Raw genomic sequence first — 23,310 nt, 5'->3', positions numbered from 1 at the left:
CAACACAACACTTAGGAAAGTGTCTTGCTGCCAGCAGGCATACACACATTTCTTTAATTTTATTCAGGCACAGTTTGATAAATTTACAATGTACCAATTTGATAAAACAATTTTTAAATAAATATATAATTTACTCAAACACCTGCTCTAGAAATGATCTATATTATTCTAATTTATAGGCACTTGCTAAAATTTTTTTTTTTTAAAGGAACAAATATTCACTGGGTCTTCACTGGGTAATGGATTACAAATTACTTTTACTTTCTCAGAGTTTTCCACAACTAATTAAACACTGTGAGGACAGTTTCCTGTTCCTTGCTATGCATATGGGTGAGCACTTAGCCTAGTCTCTGGTCCAAGGAGGGGAATCTTTACCTATTGACCAAATACTCTCGCGAGTGGCCCCTACCCTCATCATGAGCTTTAACTTTTCTTCCGCAACCAAAAACCTACCATTCCTTCAAATCCTGACCCAAACGCCACCCTTTCAGAAGTTTTTTTCAGGTCAATCTGGCAATTTAATCCTTATCCTTTTCCTAACATTTTGCACTCCTCTTTTGGCATTCTTCTTGCCCTCCCTTGCACTGTCCCAGAGTGCTTAGCAAGCAGTAGGTATTCAAATTGTTGTTTAATTGATAGCGTTCATGAGGCCGGCGAAGGTTTTTTGTTCATTTTAACTCTTCACTTGTGATTGCCAAATATGTTGTATTTTTTTCATTCTATTATACATTTGGTACCCAATCTTGATAATACTGGCATTTAACAGTGAACCACTCCCAAATGCTTTGCCTTGTGGAAAGGATAATACCACAATTTTTAAAATAGCAAACACTGTCGTTATAGAGCACTAATTACGATCAGACACTATTCTAGAAGTTTACATATATCAACTCTTATCCCTCACAATAGCCCTATGTAAGTACTATCAGCATCTTCATTTTACAGATGAGGAACCTGAGGTACACAGAAAGCCAGTAACCAGCCTAATGTCACAGAGCTAACAAATAGCAGAGCTGGGATTAAACAGAGTTCAGCTCCTGAGTTCCTTCTACAACAATAGAAGGCAAAAGGGAGGCAATTTTGAAGGGCATATTGTATACTACATACCACATCTTTACTAAATGAAAACCCCATCGATTATGGCTTCAAGAGTACAGGCTCAGCCAATAAACATACTCGTATAATCTGGGAAATACTGTATATTTTGTAGAGGGGGGGAACCCTATACTTAGGATAAAAAGGAATAAATAGGAATCTCTTTGCAGGCGACATAAAGACAACCCAAAGGTTCTTGGTATCATTTGAAATAAGTGCCTAATTATAGTTAAATCATTTATCTGTGTATGAATTAGCCCCCTACAGTCAAAAGCCCCATCCCCTTCAATGCTTTTAGGGGTACCCACCCCTGGGATCCTTCCCACCAGGCCACTTTTGACTTCCAATGAAATGCGACCCAGCAAATTTCTCAACTGCCTCCCAGCCCCTACTATAGGTATGGGCACAGGAAAACAATTCAGTTTTATGAATATCTTACATATAAAAAGCCAAAAACAAAATGAACAAATTTCCTATGATAGCGCATCCCTCTAAGACAGATAAACTAAAACAGAATTGTCCCTATTTGTGTAACGCTTCTGCTGAGGTCACTTACATTAGAGACGTGCAAGATTGTTAATGAATCAAAACACTTATTTTCTGAAACTTAGACCTGTAATACCAGAAATTTTAATCTTCATACATGACAAGAAAGTACATAAACCACAGTCGCATATAGTCTTTCACCATACAACATGCCCTTCAAAATTTCCTCCATCTCACCTTCCAGCCAGTCTGTCTTCATTGTAATGATTTCCCTAAGGAGCCCAAATAAAAAGCCAGGCTCTCGGGTCACATCCCTTTGCTGCAAAAGCTAGTGCTGTATCGCACAATTACACCATATGCTTTCTCCAGATAAGCAAGGGGAAGAACTGAATTTAAGATGCAGAAGTAAGGAGATGCATAAAATGGCCACTTTTCCAGAATCAAGACAGGGCATACTTAAACATCAAAAGCATGGGACTAAAAGGATAACTAACAAAAGCAGATTGATGAAGGAAATAAAACAATAAAACAGATTAAAGTTTTCCAGAGTGAGATACTATCAAGAATAATTAAGCCTGTCTCAAAGAATCCTCAGTTTCAATGTTAAAAAGCAAAATCTCGGCAAAGCCAAAGTATTATATTTAGTATTATATTATTCAGCGAAAACAGCAGTCTTTGTTTCATTTGCAGTCTGGATCTACCCCGCCTGCTTTCCCTTACCCCACCCCACCCCACCCCACCCCCTTCCATCAACCGCAGTGATCTTGAAGGGAGCTGCAGAGGCCCTAAGAAACTGAGATAACGGTCATAGGCAGAGGCCACGTTACCCAAATCTCACCAGCTGAGCTCAGACCCACCGAGTCGCCAACCTCCTTCCTAAGGCCCTAGTTCCCAGGCAGGCCAGGCTGGGGGCCTCCGCGGTCCCTGGGCCGCATCCACCCACCACAGGCCCACAAAGCCCCCGTACACGCCAGGACTCCGCGGCTTCAACTTCCCTCCGACCCCATTCTAGTACAATTTTATGGGATCCGGGTATGACCCCAGATGCAGAAGGCCAGGAAGACTCTGCGGCGAGCCATTCCCAGATCACTTACACAATAAAGGGATCCCGAGCCGAGGGTTGACCCTCCCCCCGACCGCCGTGCTGCAGCGCGCCCCCGCCACATTTCCCGCCTCACCCCCCTAAACTGCCAGGGCCTCACCCGGCGTCCACCCCCGGCCCCTGCGGCCCACAGAGCGCGTTATAAGACGCCCCCTCCCGCCCTCCTTCCTGGGCACCCGCGGAGCACGACATTCCCCACGCTGGAGGCCAGTTCCTCAGACCCTCACCCGCCGCGCGCTTTCCCCGCGGTGCAGAGCCCCTGCCCTCCGGTCCCCTCCAGCCTACAGGTCCGGGGCGCGCCGCTCGCCTTCCGAGCCCTCGGCGAATCCCTTACCGCACCCTGGGTGCAGGACCCGGCCTAACGCACCCAGAAACCACCAGGGGCCCTTCCTGTCCAGAGACCCCTACCCCCACCCCCACCCCCACCCGGGATCGCGCTTTCCAGTCCGCCCAGGACTCCCTTCCCTCCTGGGAGGCAGACACTGACTCGCGAGACACCCTGAGACCCCCAGCAGGGTCCCAGATCACCTCAACCCCGCGGCCCACGGACTCCACACACCGAGTACCAGCTCCCCACATCTCTACCCCCAGATCTCTATCTCCAGCCTCCCAGGGGTCGTTCTCCCGCACACCCGGGCCCTGATGTCTGCAGGGGTCTCACTCTCAAGGACCTCATTCCCCGCCCCTCCAGGGGTCTCTGCACCCACTGCGGCGGTCCCGTTACCCAACTCCCCAGGTCCTTCCCGGCGCGAATCTACGGCTCCTACAGCACAAACCCTCCGCCCAGAGCCCCCTCGGGCTTCCCCCGGCTCCCGCTTCGGCTCCGTTCCTGCCCTCCAGTGCCGCCCGGTCTCCCAACCTGGGATCCTTCTCTCCCCAACAAACTGTCCCTTCTCCCCGGGCCGTCGCACTCGGACCCGGACAAGCGCACCTCTCACCTTCAGCCGAAGATGGTGGCGCCGGCGCACGTCCCCAGCCGCGACCACAGATCCGGCGCCTCAGTCCCAAACCCACCGCTGCCTCCGCCCGGCTCCTTTAGCACTGCTGCTCGGAGCTGCCCCACCCACCCCCACCCTCATTGGGCCAGCTCGACGCCCGTCACCGCCGCCCCCAGACCCACTGGTCCGTTTGCGCGCCCATCTCCAAGGGAAGACGTTAGCAACCCGAACGAAGCTACCTTCCCGAGGTCCGCTCCCTCCACCCACCTGAAATGATGCTCATTGGCTCCCGCTCCCAGCCCAGGCCGCGGGGGCTTCAATCTCATAGGCTGCCGAGCACGCCCGTCATAGATTCCAGGAGGTGCGGCCGGGGCACTCGCGGGCGATTGGCTGGCTCAGGCGGAGATGGACAGCTGAGGCTGGCTGGGCGCCCGGTGATCCCGCGGGGCAGCGGATACAGACCCTGTTAGGGCCGCGGCTGTGCCGGCAGTGGGGCAGGTGTACCGCGGCCGATGTCCGGATCTGTGCCTGGATGCGCCTCGCCCTGGCGTCGGGCCACCGCAGCAACACACTCCAGTGCCTGCTGCCCGCTCTGCTGGCCGCAGCCGGCGTGTCCCTCAGCGGGACCGGCTTCCACCGCCGAGTCGCCGGCCCCAGGCGCTGCCGGCTGGGGCGGGGCGGGAGCGCGGTCCAAAGGCCTTACGTCACCCCCGGGGCTGCGGGGGGTGGGGACCGCGGCTCTGCGGCTCACCTGCAGTGGGGGAGGGGAGGCAGGGCTGGGGTGCAGCTCTGCCCATGCGCACGGGCTCTGCGGGGGACGGGGGCGGAGGGGAGCCGACTGGGGTCAGCGCTTCGGCCACTGTCGCCATCCTGGGACTCCGGTTCACCTTGCCTGAGTCAGCCGAGCGCCGGGTGCTGCACAGCTTCTTCCTCCGCTACCGCAGTTTTGGTGTTTGCGAGGGGAGGGGCCTTTCTACCCAGCCTCCTGGGTGGTTTGAGATTCCAGAAGAATAAGAAGCGAACCCGCCTTGGAGAGAAGACGGGAAAAGACTTCATTCACCTCATTCATTAGTTCATTCATCAAATGGAGCCCCCTACCTGAGAGGGGCTATGAGGAGGTTCCGCAGGGCTAGCATATCCCCTTAGGACGGATAAGCTATTCAAAACCCTTACAGACGTTTGAGACCTGAAAAAAAGGGCTCCAAATAAGGAAAGGAAACTGAAAAAAATCAAAGTTAATAAATATTTAATGAAATGTCTGCAAAAACTAGTCAACTGCAACACGACAAATAATTATATACAAATATAAAGTTTAAGTCACAAGAATAAAATGAATGATTTATTCTTACAAAAACTGGAAATGACGAAAATTCAAAAAATTTTCCTGCAAGAAGTAGTTATTTCATGTTGGATGTGGGTGCATTTTAATACGTGTGATGTGATGTAAGTGGATAAGCCTAGGAAATTTCCAGTGTGGTAAAAAGTAAATAAAGCAAAAAACAAAACAAGGCAGGAAATGATAAGGAAGGGTTGGTGGAATTCAGAGAAGGTTCCAATGCAGCCTAGTGCAGAGTCCTAGGGAAGTTCGAATCACGTCCTGTATTGTCCTTTGTCCTAGTGCATCTGGTACCCCACCCCCTCCTGCCTGCTGGGTAAGCTGCCCCTTGTCCAGGTGTCTTGTGACTTGGCTCCATAAAGACGTCTGTCCTTAATGCAGTCTGCACATGGAGTGCAAATGAACAATAATACAAAATATGTGAATGGTAGTCCTCTTCTGAATTTTAAAACATTTCTTAGAGGAGACCAAATATACCATCTCTCTAACGCCTGACTGAGTCTCAGCTTTGTCAGCCACTGAAGTCATTTCTGAATGTAGTGTTCCACATGTAGAGTATCCACACAGAAACAGCCCAAAGTCTGGTGGTTTTTCATAATTTTAAAACAAACTCAGTGGGTCATCAGAAGTGGAGGGCAGGAAGCTCACCAGAAATAAATATTACAAAGATGTTTGTCTTGGTGAAAAATCAATAATAAAGAGAATGTCCCCAAATGTATCACTAACCCTGACATCTTTCCAGCACTTTGGGCCCTACGTTTTCAACTGTCTGCTAGACAGCTCTACATAGATGGGAGGGACATGCAAAAACAGTAAATTCCAAACCTATTTTCCTCCCATTTCCACTTCATCCCACCACCCAAAGTCTCTCTCTTCCCAACTTCCTTTGTTAATGAAAGCAGTCTTGAAAGCTCTTTGATTCCTTCTTGTCCCTTGCTCCCACCTCACCTCCTCCTCCACCTCTATCATCTGTCCAGCCAGACTCTTCCAGTCTCACCCCATGTAGCTCTCACCCCATGCAGCTTCCGATTCCATTCTTACCCCATGTAGCTCCATCCCAGAATATGTTGCCATTTCAGTGAGGAAAACAGGATTTAAGACTGGATAAACCTGACTTTGAATCCATCCCTGCCACTTACTAGTTCGTTAACCTTTGACACATTTCTTAACCGCATCTTGAAAAAGGGGGTACAAATACTGCGTTTCCCCGAAAATAAGACCTAGCTGGACGATCAGCTCTAATGCGTCTAAAAATTAATATAATTATATTTAATTTTTGCTCCAAAAGATGCTTTATGTTAATTTTTGCTCCAAAAGACGCATTAGAGCTGATTGTCTGGCTAGATCTTATTTTCAGGGAAACACGGTATATAGGTAAAGCATTCATTCAACAAATGTGTAACAGGATGATTTACTGGGGGGAAATGGCGTTATGAATATATATATATATATATATATATATATATATATATATATATATATATAATTGTCTTTTTTCTAGTTGGCAAGTTCATTACAAAAGAGAAAATTTCCCCCTCTTTCTCCATAGTAATTTTTGTTGGCAGCCTAGGCTGCTTTTACCCTCAAAGGAGAAAGTTCAAAGACTATTGTTTTTCAGAGTCTAGTTCAAAAGTCCAAACTATTTCCCACAGGGCAGTTCCGGCCCATGGACCTGTTTTGTTCCATCTGTAAGGGCAGATATGAAGCATTTTTTTATTTGAATGAATTCCAACATTAAAAATCAAGAGCTATCCAAAATCATTAGCCATTGGGGAAAATTCAAATCAAAACTATAATCCGAGGGGGGCCGGATGTCTCAGTTGGTTAGAGTGCGAGCTCTTAACAACAAGGTTGCCAATTCGATTCCCACATGGATCAGCGAACTGCGCCCTCCACAACTAGATTGAAAACAATGACTTGACTTGGCGCTGAGCTACGCCCCCCACAACTAGATTGGAAAAGCAAATAAAAAAAATACATCCTGAAAAACACAGTTCCCCAATATAAAAAAAACCGAAAAACAAAAAAAATCCTATAATATGAGATACCCACTTCACACCCACTAGAATGACTACAATAAAAAAGATAGATAATAACAAATGTTGGCAAGAATGCAGAGAAACAGGAACCCTCAGCCATTTGTGGTGGGGATGTAAAATGGTGCAGCCACTCTGGAAAATAGTTTGCCATTGTCTTAAAAACTTAAACATAAATTTACCATGTGATCCACAATTCTACCTGTAGGTATCTGTCGAAAAATAAACAAAGAGTAAAACATATATGGACACAAAGATTTGAACACAAATGTTCATAGTAGGATTATTATAATAGCAAAAAAAAAGAGAGAAATGGTTCACTGATGAATGGATAGGTAAAATGTGCTACATCATACAATAGAATACTATTCAGTAATAAAAAGGAACAAACTACAGATACGTGCAAAATATGGATGAACCAAAAGACGCATTAGAGCTGATTGCCCGGCTAGGTCTTATTTTGGGGGAAACACTGTAGGCAGATAATTATAATAGAGCAGGGGGTTTTACTCTAGAGTGCATGGAAACCTAAAGGATTTTATGGCTTCCATAAAACCTCTGAAATTGTATGCAAAATTTATGGTGTGTTCTTTTTTTCTGGGGGAAGATCTACAGCTTTTCCAGATTCTCAGAGACCTCTGATCTCTGAAATCAGAGACTGCAATATAGTATAATAAGTACCACATTATGGAAAGTACAGCAAGATGCAGGGACACATAAGAGGGACACTTAACCCAGAATGGTGGCAGGGGTAAGGGGTGGGGGAAGTTCCAGAAAGTCTTCTTAGAGAAAGTTATGTTGGCAATGTAATCAGAAAAAGAAGGCTTTAACCAAACATTAAACAGGAGGAAAAATCTTTCAGAGAAAGCAGCACATAGAAGGGAGAATGCAAGGCTTTCCAAGCTCAGAAAGAAGTTCAGAGTAGTTAGAGAAAAGAGAACAAGCATGGAGGAGTGGAGAAATCTGGGACTGAGGAAGTAGGGAGGGCCAGATTGTGTATGTAAACCATAAGGCGGAATTTGATTTTATCCAGAGGACAATGGAGAACTATGGAAGAGTTTTAATTTGAAGAGTAACACAGTCGGTTTTTGTTTTAGAAGGATCACTGAGGTCATAACGCAGAGAATGGATAGAAGTGGGGTAGGGAGAGACCAGTTAAGAAGCTGCTATAGCAAATAGTCCAGCTGAGAAATGATGGTGACTTTGTCTAAGCAGAGGACAGCAGGCTGGAAAGACATGGTCAGATTGTGGTTGCTGATTGCTGTTGCAAGGATTAAGTGAGTATTTAAAGCACCAAGCCAATGAGTGAAGATATTAGTGCCTAACATAGTGCATAAGGATGTCTATAATGCTTAGCACAATGCTTGACACATTGCAAATTAATCCCCATCCTCCTTTTTCTCATGGCCTCCTGAATTAAAAACAATCCCTCACTTTACCTTGTACACACTTCTATAAAAGCATCTGCAAAAATCCCTTACACATTTTTATCTCTATCCCTGTATCCTATGTCAACCAAGCATAAATGAATTGGGAGGCTTTGGCTAAAATGAATGATAAAGATTCATTTAAGGGTCTTCGGGTTTGCAAACCAGAAACACAACTGGGCAATACCCAGCGTTCAAAAGCTTAAGTTCCCAGACCAGTTAAAACACAAGTAAAATCATTTCCTCGTGCCTCAGCCTACATGATTTTAGTAATTTAGCAGCTTGACTATAATGACTTCATTTTAGTTTTTCACTCTTTCCTTACCTCCTTCAAGACCAGTGCTGTCCAATAGATACTTCTATTGTGAGCCACCAATACAAGCCACATATGTAGGTTTATACTTTGTAGGAGCTATATTTAAAAAGTAAAGAGAAATAATTGACATTAATTTTAATAATGTAGTAACCCAATAAAGAATATTACATTTTAACATGCAATCAATTAATAATCCTTAATAGGATGTTTCACATTCTTTTTGTTTTTGTTCTAAGTGTTCAAAATCCAATGTGTGTTTTACACCTACAGCACATCTCATTTCAGACTAGCCACATTTTAGGTGCTCACCAGCTACATGTGGCTGGTGGCTACCATATAGGACAGCAGAGTACCAGACTGTAAACTCCTTGCAGGCAGAGCCGAGTGTGTTCAGCTTGTATCCCCAGGAATGAGCTTAGTGCTTAACATGTTGCGTACGGATCACGAGAATCTTCATGAGGGATTTAAACCCCGCCGTACGCAACGTGTTAATATATAGCAGCTGCTCATTAGTTTGTCAGATAGAAAGATGAACAAATGGACGGCTGGCTGGCTGGGTGGGTGGATGTGGAGATCCCTTCCAGATTTTCAGGTATCATTTTAGCTGAGCCTGAAAAGTGAACAAGATCACAACATAGTTGATAATAGAGGAGGTGGGTTGTAAGGAACCAAAGTAGGGGCAAAGTCAAGGAAAAGTCCTATCAGGAAACAGTGAGAAGTCGTAGTGTTTGGCTAAATAGTATGGACTACATGCTGTGGAAAAGAAGGTGGGATGTGACCCTTGAGGTTCCTGAAAGCTGACCCCAAGCTCTATATGCATCTGGGGATTCTCAAGCTTCTAGTGTAATTTCCATTGGTAAATATTTAAGGAACAAATGAAAAAAAGGAGTGAGAGGAAGAGGTAACAGAAGACAGAAAAGGATGACAAAGAGAAGGGATGAGGTTAGCAAAGTGGTGACAACTGCCAGTGTTAATGCTGACAAATAACAAACAGTAGGAGAGTTTATTACTGGACCCAGGTTGTCATCATCCTGGCAGCTGATGGAAAGAGGAACAGGTTACTGGCGGCAAACAGTTGGAGAAGTCTGATGTCTGGTCAATGGTTAGAAATGGATGCAGGGTCGTTGGTCTCAGAGCGTCTGCTCATCCCTGGTGGATCAGGTGTGGAGAGTCATGTGTTGGTGCAGGGGCCTGAGTTTTAAATCAAGCCTGACTGTTGTCATGTGGTGCAGCACTGTTCCCGTCTGATCTTTAAAGAGCTGGGATGGTTTGCTTTTCTTCATGTCAGCCCTGTTCCCCAGGTGGAGAGAAAAAGCAAGAAATGTCTCTGGATTTGCTGAAAACAGATATCATTCTTCAGGCAAAAAAGTGTGTGGGCATCTCACAGTGGAAATATAATGGCTGTATGTGATGTCAGAGGGATAGTAGATGGGGGGCAGGGGGTTATCACTGTGTGAGGGATATAAATGATAAATGTCTAACTATTACATTGTTTTATACACCTGAAACTAATAAAAAAAAAAAAGAAAATCCAAATCAGTCTATTCTTGGAAGATATTTTTTATCAAAGGCTTTTCTTGTTTAAAACATCCTGTGTGATATTGGGCAAGTCTCTAAATGTACTAAGCCTTAATTTAATTGTTTGTAAAACAGGGAAAACAATAGCTCAAATTAGTGGTCAGTAGTGTTACTCTTTACAAGTAATAGTAGTCATACGATGTCTGACAATTAAGTTCGCGAACTTGCCACCATGCATTTACATTGGCAGCATTGTAGAAACAGCTCGGTAAGGTTTCATAACCTTGGTATATCAGTGTCTCACAGCTGTGCTCGTGTCAACGTGTGGCGGTTTCTTGCTGAGTGGCAGTCATTATTGTTGTTGCGTGATTTTGTGTACCATCATGAGAATGTCTGCGCATGAATCAGAGCAATGAACAAACTTTCAATTTCTTGTTAAACTTGGCAAGAGTGGAAGTGAAATCAGGTCATGAACTTAATTGTCAGAGCTCATATATAAGATAGAAAAACAATGCTATGTGAAGTTATATACACACATATAGCCCTTCATAGAAAAGTCCACTCTGATAGACAAACAGATGCCTCCACACACTTACGAACATTTGCTCTGTATATCTAAGCAACAGAAAAGTGAAGGGGTGAGGGAAAATCCCAATGTTCACAATGCACCTTAACTACACACAGAGCCCTCCGCAGTAGATAGTATGGCACAGTGGATAAACGTCTGGACTTGGCAATGAAATTGGCTCTACCACTTACAGCTATGTGACCTTGGCCAAGTGATACAACCTCTGTAAAACGGTGATGATGATAGCACAGGCTGAATGGGATTGTTTTAAGGATTAAATAAGACAATGTTTGCAAAAGCAAACTGTGTCCTCACATAGAGGAAGGGGGAAGGGAGCTCTGTGTGGTCTCTTTTATAAAGGCACGAATCCCATTCATTAGGGCTCTACCCTCAAGACCTAATCACCTCCCAGAGGCTCAGCTCCCAATACCATCACATTGGGGATTAAGTTTCAACATAAATTTTAGGAGACAGAAGCATTTATTCCATTGCATTACTATTCTCTCTACTTTTGCATATATCTGAAATTCTCCATAACAGAAAAATTTTAAATTATTTTTGTTGATACGATATGATCTTTTCTAGGGAAAAGAAAATGAGATCTAAGAGAAAATAAGAAATTCCTTAGCTCGATTTTCACAATCCTGCATAATTGGTCTCAGCCTACCTCCTTGAATTCATGTTTCCTACCCCTTGGACATAGCTGTTTCTCCCAGTAATCATCTTTCCTAGGTCTTCTCCATCTGCCTTGTTTCTTTCTGGCCATCTTCTCCCCTTAGTGTGTGCCATTTCCCATTGGAAGGCTCTTTCTCCACCAATTCACCTGGCCAAATCCTCCCCAGCAGTCAAGGCTGAGCTCCAAGTTTACCTCCTCTCTAAAGCTTCTCTGAACACTCGAGTTAAAATTTCTGTGAATTCTTGTTGCACTTAAAATTACTTTGCTTCCTGCCCCTGCATACTTTCCCCTCTAAATTAAAACATAAGAGATCATTCTGCCCTGAGTCAGGGCACAGAGCAGGCCCCTAATAGATATTTAATCAATAGCAAATATCAGTTCGGCTTGTGATCCCTAATCTATCTCTACTGTCTTTGCAGTCTCATCTCGTTCCTGTCCTGATGATCCAGCAGACTGAATTAATCCCAGTTCCTTGAACGTACGCCCATGCTTTCCCATTACTCAGATTTGGTCACGGTGTTTTCTCTGCTAGGGCCTTGCCCTGGTCTCCACCTATTGAAATTCTTGCCCACTCTGGGAGGCTTGTCTCATGTACCTCTTCCTTCAAAAGGCCTCCTCTCTACTCCCCATCCCACCTCCAGCACAACTAAATGTGATTCTTCTTTTAATTTCTAAAATAGTAGACTTAATTTCGAACACAGTTTTGGCAAGAAAAATCAGTGACCACTTTGAGAATTTCGTGGAAGCTATGGACCCTCCCTCCCCTCCCCACACGCACATGTGTGCACACACATGTCATAGTTGATTTTGTAGGGGAGGCTCATAGGCCCAGGTTACATTCCTGCCCAGGTCCCTTCCTTATAACACTGATTATAATCTTCCTTGTACTCAGGTGATTTGTGCTCAGATGATTTGTCTTCTAGACTTATGAGGATCTTAAAGGGAAAAACCACACCATGCTTAAGTTCCTATCCCCTGTGGCACCTACAGCATGATATTGCATACTTTGTAGGTTCTTGAAAAACATTCGTTGCACAGAATCAAGTTTGACTGATTGGATGATGATTACAGATTCCTGTTTAATAATCATGTAATTAATCAACCACATGGTTTCTTTTTAAATTAAATTTATTGGGGTGACATTGGTTAATAAAATTATATAGGTTTCAAGTATACAATTCTATAATACATCATCTGTATATTGCATTGTGTGTTTACCGCCCACAGTCAGTTCTCTTTCCACCACCATATATTTAACTCCTTTTACCCTCTTCTACCACCCCTCTGCCCCCCTTACCCTCTGATAATCACTAAACTGTTTCTGTGTCCATGAGTTTTTGTTTGTTTTATTCTTTTGTTGCTTTCAATTTTATATCCCACATATGAGTGAAGTCATATGGTTCTCGACTTTTTCCATCTGATTTATTTTGCTTAGCATGATAATCTCAAGATCCATCCATGTTGTCGCAAATGGCAGTATTTCATCTTTTCTTATGGCAGAGTAGTATTCCATTGTGTATATACTCATATATACCACATCTTCTTTATCCAATCATCTATAGAAGGACACTTTGGTTGTTTCCATGTTTGGCCACAGTGAATAATACTGCAATGAACATAGGGGTGCACATATCTTTATGGATAAATGTTTTCAGAATTTTTGAGTAGATACCCAGAAGAGGGATTGCTGGGCCATATGGTAATTCTATTCTTAAGTTTTTGAGGAATCTTCATACTGTTTTCCATAGTGGCTGTACCGGTTTACATTCCCACTAGCAGTGTATAAAGGTGTTTTTTTTCTCCACAACCTCTCCAACACTTGTTCTTACTTGTTTTGTTGATAATAGCCATTCTAACAGGTGTGAGGTGATATCTCATTGTGGATTTGATTCACGTTTCCCTAAAAGCTAGTGAAGTCGAGCATCTTTTCGTATATTTGTTGGCTGTGTCTGTCTTCTTGGGAGAGGTGTCTTTTCAGGTCCTCTGCCCATTTTTTAATTGGATTGTTTGTTTTTTGTTGTTGAGTTGTGTGAGTTCTTTATATATTCTGAATATTAGCCTCCTATAGGAGGTGTTGTTTGCAAATATCTTCTCTCATTGAATCGGTTGCCTCTTTGTTTTGTTGATGGTTTCCTTGGCTGTGCAGAAGCTTTTTAGTTTGATATAGTCCCATTCATTTATTTTTGCTTTTACTTCCATTGCCTTTGAGGTCAAATTAATAAAATCCTTTCTGAACCCAAGGTCCACAAGTTTAGTACCTACGCTTTCTTCTATGAAATTTATTGTTTCATGTCTTATTTACATCTTTGATCCTTTCTGAGTTAATTTTTGTATATGGTGACAGATAGCAGTCTAGTTTCATTCTTTTGCACAAACCACATGCTTTCTAAAAGCTGTTCTGGCTCATGTTAACTTTTCCAATTTGTTTCTTTACTTCTTTTCTATTGGGGACTTAAACTGTGGCCTGGCCAAGGAATAGAACTGAGAGGTAGTTTTCAGATTTGTGTGACTGCTGAAACTCTCACAGTACTTGTGAGGCATCTGGGGCAGAGGCTGGAACACCAACTGGATTTTTATTAGACGGGGCTAAGGACTTGATATCCTCCAGCCTTCACTCTTCTTTACCTAATAGTGTAGCAAACATTAGACCTACTAGGGTAAATTACATCCGATAGACACTCTGGGATGCTATCTGAGCTCTCTCAACAGTATTCTACATGAGGATGGATCTGTTGTCTTGGCAGAGTGTGTGGCCTCTTACATCATTGGTCTCGGGTCATTGCAAGGTCCCATTTGCCCAGAAACCCTTCTCTGTGGGCTTGCCACAGTGCTGCCCGCTTACCTGCCCAAAACTTCCCACCATCCAAATGACTCTTCTGGCTTGGACCATAGCAGTAGAGTAGCACCATAAGATGCACATGTCATCTGAGAGAGAGAGGGTGATTCTCTCCTCTAGAATTCCATTTGTATATAAGCACGAGTATTCTAGTCAAGTTAGCTAATTTTTTCTTGGAAGGAGTCTGGCCATGGGTAGCTGGGGGAGCCACTGAAGGGCCCACTGGCTGCTGTGTCAGGGAGCCTCACTAAAGCTCTCCAGTATGATAAATAGCTCTCATTCCCCCAAATTTTAAGCTCAATTTATTAGTTTGTTGTGCAATGTTTTGGGCATATTAGGAAATAGCGATTCCTGCTCTGCCCTTAGATGTGCTCATAAAAGGAGATTTCCCAATTTCCTTCTATTGAAAACATTGATGGTTATGAGCCTACTGATAATAACACTAGTTTTTATACCAGGAAACTTGGATGGCAAGAGGGAGACACAGAGGCCCTGCCCATGAACCTAGCTTTCTCGAAGGAGTCTAGACTCTGCATCTGCCCTTCAGAAGAGCATGTGGGAATGTAGGGGCATGTAGACCCTTACAGATAGAATAGCCTGCAGAAGCCGCCTAGTCATTATTTCACAGATGAGGTTCTGAGTCGGAGACTTGCCTAAGAGCACACGGCAAATCAGTGCAGAGCTAGGACTCACCTGCTCACTCTCTGTCTAGGGTTCTCTGAGTATTATCATTGTCAGCTGCAGCAATTTTGGGGTGCAGCTACTGTGTGCAGAGCTCCCACTGTCTGTGAAGAAAAGATAACACAGAGCATCTCAGGAAAAGTCGCTAGAATTCAGAAGATGATAGTGTGTTTAGGAGAGGGGTTGGAGAGAGATGGGAAAGAACTCATGGAAACAGGGCTTATGCTCAGCGCGGACAGAAGTGTGGAGAGGAAGGCACAGGATATCAAAATGATGGGAAGCCAGATCTAGAAGCCAGAGGGAGACATAAATAAAAGGATACCCATTTTTCACCAAAGCCACTATTTATAATTCACAGAAACCTCCAGTTACTTTCTCTTCCCCACAAGGTGCATCAGCCCGTGAAAATACCCAAAATCTTTTTCAGGTCCCCAACTGGATGATCAGGGGCTCTTGGCTCATGCTATAAGCAGGTAATATCCAGATAATGTCTAGTGCAATGGTTAAACAGACACACTTTGGAGACAGGCAGCCTGAGTTCAAATCCCAGCTCTGTGACTTGACTTAGGACCAGTTGCTTAACCTCTCTGGCTCTCCATTTCCTTTCTACGTGTCAGGATCGTGTGGGTTCAGGAGCCACTGTACATAAAGTGGTAAGCCTGGCACCTGGCACACAGGTAACGCCTCAGTAAATGGTGGCTGTGATCATTGTGGTACTCTGCTGCTTTGTCTCCATCGTCCTGGCTCCTGAGTCAACAGGAAGTTGGCCTAGAGACAGATGAGCTCCTCTGGAACATACCTGGAGTCAAGACCTATTAAAAGTTTCTCTATCTTCCTTCATAGCCGTGTCTTTCATTTCGGGGAAAATTTGGAAGAGCTATATTAGGAACGGAAAATTTGCATCTGATGAGAGGTATGTGCAAACACATGTTTGCAAATGAGGTCAAGGTTTCAAAATACCTCTTCTCTGACAGATGAGTCAAGCCCCACACAGAGGTCTTACTATTTACCACGCATGACGGCACATTCTCTCAGAGACTGATAGGGTCGTTTGCCAGGAGTTATATTGGAGGGAGTTACTCATTGGAAAATGTGGCTGCATTGCCCAGGCTGAGATCTGAACTTGGACTTCCAGGGATTTCACCCAAAATAAGCTGAATTCCTCGGCTGTAATTGTCGAAGAAACACAGCCAAGGAGTCTGTATGCCAGACCAGCACTGGTTCCTGCTGGGAAAAGTGTGGGTTCAGGCAGGAGATGCTCGTGGTTTTCAGCAGGAGAGCATAGGGCGCTGGCTTGACTGACTCCCATGGCATTTATTGTTCCTGCCAAGGACTGTTGCCAATTGGTCCGTCATTCATCCTTTGATTCAGTTATTCATTCGCTCCCTCGGCAACTATTTTATGATCGCCTAGTCATAGCAGCTAACCCTGGTTAGTACTAACGTGCTAAGCATCTCCTATGCGCTATCTCATGTCCTCCTTCCAACAGCCCTATGAGATACGTGTTATTATATCGCAGGTTTGAAAAATGGTAGCTCAACTACGACTGAGATGTGTGGAGAAAATGTAAATGTTTTATTATGTCTCTAACTAATCAGGCCTTCTTCTCGAGTCCGCTGCCCACTCCACTCACATGTGATGAGGGTGGGATGAACTCAGTGACTAATCCACTTGAAATCTTTGTCTTATCTGTTTACTTAAATAGTCCTTTGAGGTAATGCTCAGTTCTCTCAGACAGCGCCCCCCACCCCCACCCCTGCTTCTCTCTCTGTCGCTGTCTCTCTCAGTGTTGGGGTATATGGAGGAGGGTGTGTGACTCACTCCATCTTATGGTTGAGGGGAAGTTTGGAGTTGCTGGTGTAATGTACTCTGGCCCCTGGGGAAGTGTCCCTTATTCTCTCATTTGATGTCTTAGCATATGTCATTCTCCTCCTCTTATTGCCTCCCCAAAACACCATATTCCTTGACCCAGCTTTCAAGACTCTCCCCACTATGAGTTGGATTTCCATCTTCCTATTTTCTCTCATGCGCTTCCAATGTGTTCCTGAAGACCCAGTTAAGATCCAACTACACCTTAGATAAGGCCTTTTGGGCACCAGAGGCTGGTCACTTTCTTTCTCTGAACTCCTGGAGTCATTATATTTGGCGAGAAATTCTTTGTACTCCTTTGACATACTTTCTTGTTTCATAAAATTACTTATATTTCTTGTTGTTATTTAATTTTTAAAGCTCCATTGGGGCATGGGCAATGTCTTAAAATTTGTTGAACTCCCTAAATCTAATCCAGAATCTAGTACAGAGAAGGATTGTATGTGTTCACAGACAAAAGGGTCACATCTTTAGTATGTGAAGAGCTTCCAAAAACAAAGAAAATAACCAGGAGCACTATAGAAAAATAGGCTAGAGATATAAATAGATAATTCCTAGAAAAAGAAATGAAAGTGGTCCTTAATTATATGAAAAAAATGTTCAAACTCACTTGTAATAAGAACAATAAAAGTTAAATCTACACAGATACTACTTCTAACCTATCAGATTGGCCCAAACCCAAAGTTTTACAACACTCTCTTGGCAAAGCAGTAGAGAAACAGGCACACTTGGTATTGCTGGGGAACTGTATCTTGTTATGCAGCAACCTATTGCATTTGTGCTCGGAGGAAAGAGCTGATACTTTAGTTTATTTGTCCTTGCTCTAACCTGAGCACGTTCCTTGCTCAAATCCTCCCACACCTCAAAGCTGTGTCCATTTCCAATGTTGGCAGCAGCACTACCCACCCACATTCATGACATTAGACATAGTCACCCTTATTTCAAAACTTTAGAGCAAGAAACAAGGAGAAGTGTTTCCTTGGGGCTGGAATGGTGTGACTTATGAGCGAGGGTGTTTAGGGCCCTGCATCCCACTGTGTCTGTGCTTTGCGCTGGTGACTTAGCATTCGAGGCACCCATGGGTTCTTTAATAAGTGTATTGTTGCATTTGGGATATGTGGGGCCCTCTAAAGCAAGGGGTCCAGGGCAGGGACCTAGGGTGGGAAGGCCTTTTGCCAAGTTCTAAGGGAAGTTCTGCTTTGGAGTCATCTCCAATGAAAAGAGTAAGGTGGAGAAGAGGCTGTAAGAATGGATGTGTCTTTTTTTTCCCCACAGAAGGTAAGATATTATATATATCTCTCTATATATAGATATAGATATAGATATCTATATATCTCTTATATATCTCTTATATATCTATATCTATATATCTATATCTATATCTATATCTATCTATATCTATATATCTCTTAAAGTATCTATAGGGAGAGAGAGGCAATAGGGTAGAGAGACAAGGATAGAAGCTGGACCTCTCAGAATATACCTTGTTTTGCAGATTTGACTTTGGAACCACATAAATATTTTGTAAACTACACAAAATTACAGTTTTAAAAAAGGATCATCACTAAACATCTGAAGTAAATGAAAAAAAAAAATGAACTTAACTCTTTATCCAATTTGAGGCATAACCACACAGAGAAAAACTATTCTAAGAGACTTTAAAGCAAAGAAACTTGGGTGTACATTCCTAGTGGGATACAAAAAAAGGACAAAAAACCCCTGAACAAACGATTGAAGAAGAAGGAGAAGGAGGAGAGAGAGGGAGAGGGAGAGGGAGGGAGAGAGAGAGAGAGAGAGAGAGAGAGAGAGAGAGAGAGAGAGAGAAACAAAGAAACAAAGAAAGAAAGAAAAAGGGAAAGAAAGAAAGAATTGTGGTCTACAAATACTATTTCCCACAAATGTAACCAGGGTTCCTTGGAGAAATGGCTGAGTCTAGATCTGAGGAAGGAAATATACAAGATGAGCTTGGAACATCTGGTCAAAACAGAAAGCAAGGAAACAAAATATCAAAAACTATTAAGTTGTGACAAAAGAACTCAGAACTAACTTGAAGAGGCTCCGAGCCTCTGGCCAAAGATGGGAGGTATAATATGAGTGTCATAATGATAATAATGGCAATCAATCGAAACATGTTAAATATGTTTGAAAACATGAGCTCATCATGATTAAAACAAAACAGAGAATTTATTGGGTAACTTTGAAGAGAGCAAGGAATAATCTCATGATTTTGAAAACAGGTAAATGGAGGTAAAAAAATAAATCAAGCATTTATCTTGCCTTTCCTATATAAACTGTACCTCACAATAGTCAAATAATTGATGAGGGCAACGTTTTCTCTTTATAGAAGTGTTGTAGTTAATAAATGACAAAAAAATGATAGAATCGGGATGTCGTCATTTTACAACCCTGGAAAATACAGGATCTAGACAATAATCATCAATGGACACTAACATTACAAAAAGAAAACCAACCTGACATGTGTCTCCTGGTGGAAGTTCATAATCCAACCTCTGAGCTATTCTTTATTAAAAAACAAAAAAAATCAAACCTAAATCTGACAGTCTCTAGATCTCACTACCAATTTACCAGAAATACAGAGGACATGTTAAATATCACCATAGGAAAGCAATTTGAAAGATTCAGACTGTGGGAAATTTTATAGGAGAAACAACCTGATTTCTTCAAGACCAAATTATAAGGAAATTAAAAGGAAGAAAGAGCTATGGAAGAGACACCTGTAGATCAAGCTCAAGAGACAAAACATTTACCAGCAAACATAACGTGTGGGCTTTACTTGAAACTTGATTCAAACAAACTGTTACAAATATATATCTATATGTAAATATAGATATAGGTATGTTCATATACATATATAACAATTGGGGAATTTGAACACTGGATATTTGATAATATTAAGGAATTTTTGTTGTTATGATAATGATATTGTGGTTATTTTTAAAGAGAATCCCTATCTAGAGATATATACTGATATATTTAAGACAAAATAATATGATGTTGGGACTTATTCAGAATAACCTGGGAGAAGGAGTAGGTAGAGTTATTGTTGAAACAAGACTGTGTATAAGTTAAGAATTGTTGGAAGGTGGGTGACAGAAGGGGTCATCAAACTATTCTCTCTTTTGCTTCTGTTTGAATTTTTCATAATAAAAAGTTAAAAATAAATAATATCTATAAGGTATTTTTAGTTAAAAAAGAACACATGCTTTTTGAAAAAAAAACATTAAAATAATATCGAAGTGCAGAAAGCGAGACATAAAGTCTTCTTCACCCCCACCCTGCCCCACACCCCAACTTCAGGAGTAATTACTGTACCATATGGCCCAGTATATTTTGTGGTAATATTTTGCATTACTGCTCAGACATTGTCACTATGCTGCTCTGTGGAAAGAATATACTCTCTCACCCTATTGTTTTCAGGCTTAGCCACGTGATTTTCTTGACCAAAAAACTACAAGCAGAAGTGACAAGAGTCATTTCTCAGGAGACTCTTTAAGAGCCCCTACGTGGCTGTCTTTTCTCTCTGTCACGATGTTCCAGAAAGTTGGATCTCAGAGTGAAGACAATACAGCCACAACCAGCTCATGATATACTAGTGTATATGACAAGTAAACCATTATTGTGGTATGCACTGAGATTTCTGAAGTCATTTATCACTGAGACATAACTTCACCTATCTTGATTGATACACTAGCCTTCCATGCCTTCTGCTATGCATCTACAAACAATGTTTTCCACAAATGTTATACATATAATTCTTCAACTTGCTAAAACAAAACAAAACAAAAACCCCTCAATAATGTATTATGGACATTTGAGTCTAATTTGAAATAAAACCAATCTGAGTTTTCAAGACCCCTAAATAGTTTCCTAAAGCCAGAAGTTCTTTAAAATAGGGGCCAATGGAGAGGTTTTCCAGAAAAAACTCATGGGGGACGTAAAGTGAGTGTGTCAGAGTGTGAATTCCAACCTTCGAGCCCTCCTTGTTACTGGAGTATAATTGGCAGTGAACTGTGGATTTGCATGATTCCACATGCTTTTCCTGCCTAAGGAAATCTGTGAGACTGTTAAAATGCATGTCTTTCTCTTTGGAATCTTGCAGGCACTGCCTGTGGTTGGAAGCAAAATCCTGGATTTCCTCAACAGCTTGAAGTCAGAGGGCTGTTACTGTGGTTATGATTACAGCTAAGTGCCAGGAGAAATGAACACTTAGTTTCTTGGTTATGCTATCAAACCTGAATTCAAATTGGCCTCCTGGGCTCCCTACATCTGATACTGGCACCGCCATGCTATGCCAGGTACCTACACTGGATAACCTACTGCTGTCTTTCATTCTCCAATCCACCAGTATGTGAGTTCCATGGGGGCAGAGATTTGTATCTGTTTTGTTTACTGCCCTGTTCTCAAGTGTCTGTAACATTGTCTGAGGCATAGTAGATGCTCAATAAACAGTTCACGAATGAATGAGTCTAAGCAGCTGTCAAGTCCTGTGATTCTTCCCTCTATATTTTATCTGATCTGTCATCCTCTCATTCCCATTGTTATTACCCGTGGTGGATTAAAGACGGCCATAATCTTTTGACAATGCTCCCATTGAGAAGTGGGGGTGTATGTTCCCAACTCTTGAATCTGGGTGGGCTCTGCGATTACTTGAACCAATAGAATATAGTAGAAGTGATGTTATCAGTCTCCAGGCTGAGGATTTAAGAGGCCGGCAATTTCCACTTCTTATCTCTTTAAACTCTCACTCTTAGAGCCCCAAGCTGCTGGATAGGCTCTGAGACGCCACAGAGAGGGAGAAGGGCCCAACTGGGCCCAGCCTTCCAGCCACTTCTGCCAAGGAGCCAGATGTAATAGTGAAGCTATTTTGGACCCTCTTGACCATCCCGACCTACCAGCTGAATACCATCGAGTCACTCTAGTTGGGGGTTACGTGGAGCAGAATTCAAGTGAGTCCTGGGCTGATTTACACAACTGTAGCTGAGCCCGAACTCCTGAGCTACACAACTATAAGATATAATAAAGTTGTCGTTGTTAAGCCATTACGTGTTGGGGTGATTTGTCAATGCAGCAATAAATAACCACAACATTACCATACTCAGGACCTTATCCTGTCCCACCTGGAAAACTGATCCCTACATTCAGTCTCCTGCCATTTCAACCGTGCTCTATATTGCTTCGTTTGTTTTCATGGGCTCCTGCTTAAAAAAAAAAAAAAAAAAAAAAAAAAAATCATTATCAACAGAATAGAGCCTAATCTCTTTAGCCTGCTCCCATTGGCCTTCCAAGATCTGTCTTTGAACTCAGCTTTCCAAGCTCTCCTATTCCTCCCTCACATTTCTTATGTTTCAGCCAAATTCAGCTTTTGGCCTACCCCCTTGATACCTTGCGAATTTGATCACGCAGTTCCTCCTCCTGGAATGCCCTTCACCTCATCTATGTATGTCCACCTCCTACTTGCCTTCCAAAAATACCCAGGAACGTCCATCTCCCTAGTGGTAATAACCTCTCTCTCCTGAATTTCCGAAGCATTTTATCTGGGTCTCTCATAAAATTGATGCTTTCCTATGTTTCTAACACTATAATTTGGAAACATGTCTTTAAAATTCCTCATAGATCAGGGAGTTCTTGAAGGCAGGGTTCACATCTTATTTACTTATTTTCAACTCATTACAAATATTTGTTGGACGAACAGGTAGCTAAATGGGTGAATGGGGCCCAGTCTCACTTCTTTGTTATAGTAAATCGGCAGCAATAACACTACACTCATGCATTTTCATAAACTATGGTTCAGTTTCCTCAATCTGACACGACCAAATACATTTGCTCGAACCATGTCACCAGGCCTCGGTTTTCTCTCACCATTTCTCAGCTCTGTTTTCTCTGTCTTGGTTTCTTTCAGAGGCAGGCTATCCCAGGTGGTAGCACAGATGGTCCTCAGCAGCCCCACACTTACAACCTACCAGTTTAGCAACAACCTTCCCCCCCCCCCCCCCCAGAAAACAGCACTTCTCTTTCCCAGTAGTTCCAGAAGGAGTGTAAGAATTAGGACTCACTAGACAAACAGCAGGCTTTGCCCTGAGCCAGTCACTGTGGCCAAGGGGACTGACTGTCCTGATTGCCCAATCCTGGGTTTTTAGGAGACTCCAGGAACTGGAGCGGGAGGTGGTGGTGGTGGTGGGGATTATCCTAAAGGAAAATGGTGCTGCTGTTACCAAAGCAACGCGGAATGGAACTTGGAGAGGGGAAATAACAGATTCCATCCCCTCTACTGGAAGGAGATACCAAGCTCTACATAAAAGGACTGCTTTTCCTCAAGTCTGCTGTTGTCCTGTATTGGACCCTTTAAAGAGAACTGTTCCCACCAGGTAACAGGGTGTCCAGGGCCCATGACGGCTCCACTCCATT

The 23,310-nt window shown here is 43.0% G+C and overlaps 1 protein-coding gene across 9 annotated transcripts in view; it reads right to left on the bottom strand.

Moving 5' to 3' along the window:
• Positions 1 to 4,295, bottom strand: part of MYH10 (myosin heavy chain 10) — a 133,757-nt gene extending 129,462 nt beyond the window's left edge. For 3 of the 9 annotated variants that reach the window (XM_019745121.2, XM_019745124.2, XM_019745122.2), the window contains exon 1: positions 3,622 to 3,756. The gene's annotated coding sequence lies outside the window, so the exon portion shown is untranslated. Of the gene's footprint in view, positions 1 to 3,621; positions 3,863 to 3,888 lie in introns of those variants that run through there. The other 6 variants (XM_019745123.2, XM_019745125.2, XM_074320490.1 and 3 more) reach the window with 5 other exon arrangements.
• Positions 4,296 to 23,310: the final 19,015 nt, after the last annotated feature.

Source organism: Rhinolophus sinicus, linkage group LG15 (assembly GCF_036562045.2).
Source record: "Rhinolophus sinicus isolate RSC01 linkage group LG15, ASM3656204v1, whole genome shotgun sequence".
Taxonomy (NCBI): Eukaryota; Metazoa; Chordata; class Mammalia; order Chiroptera; family Rhinolophidae; genus Rhinolophus; species Rhinolophus sinicus.
This window is presented reverse-complemented; position numbering and strand designations above follow the sequence as displayed.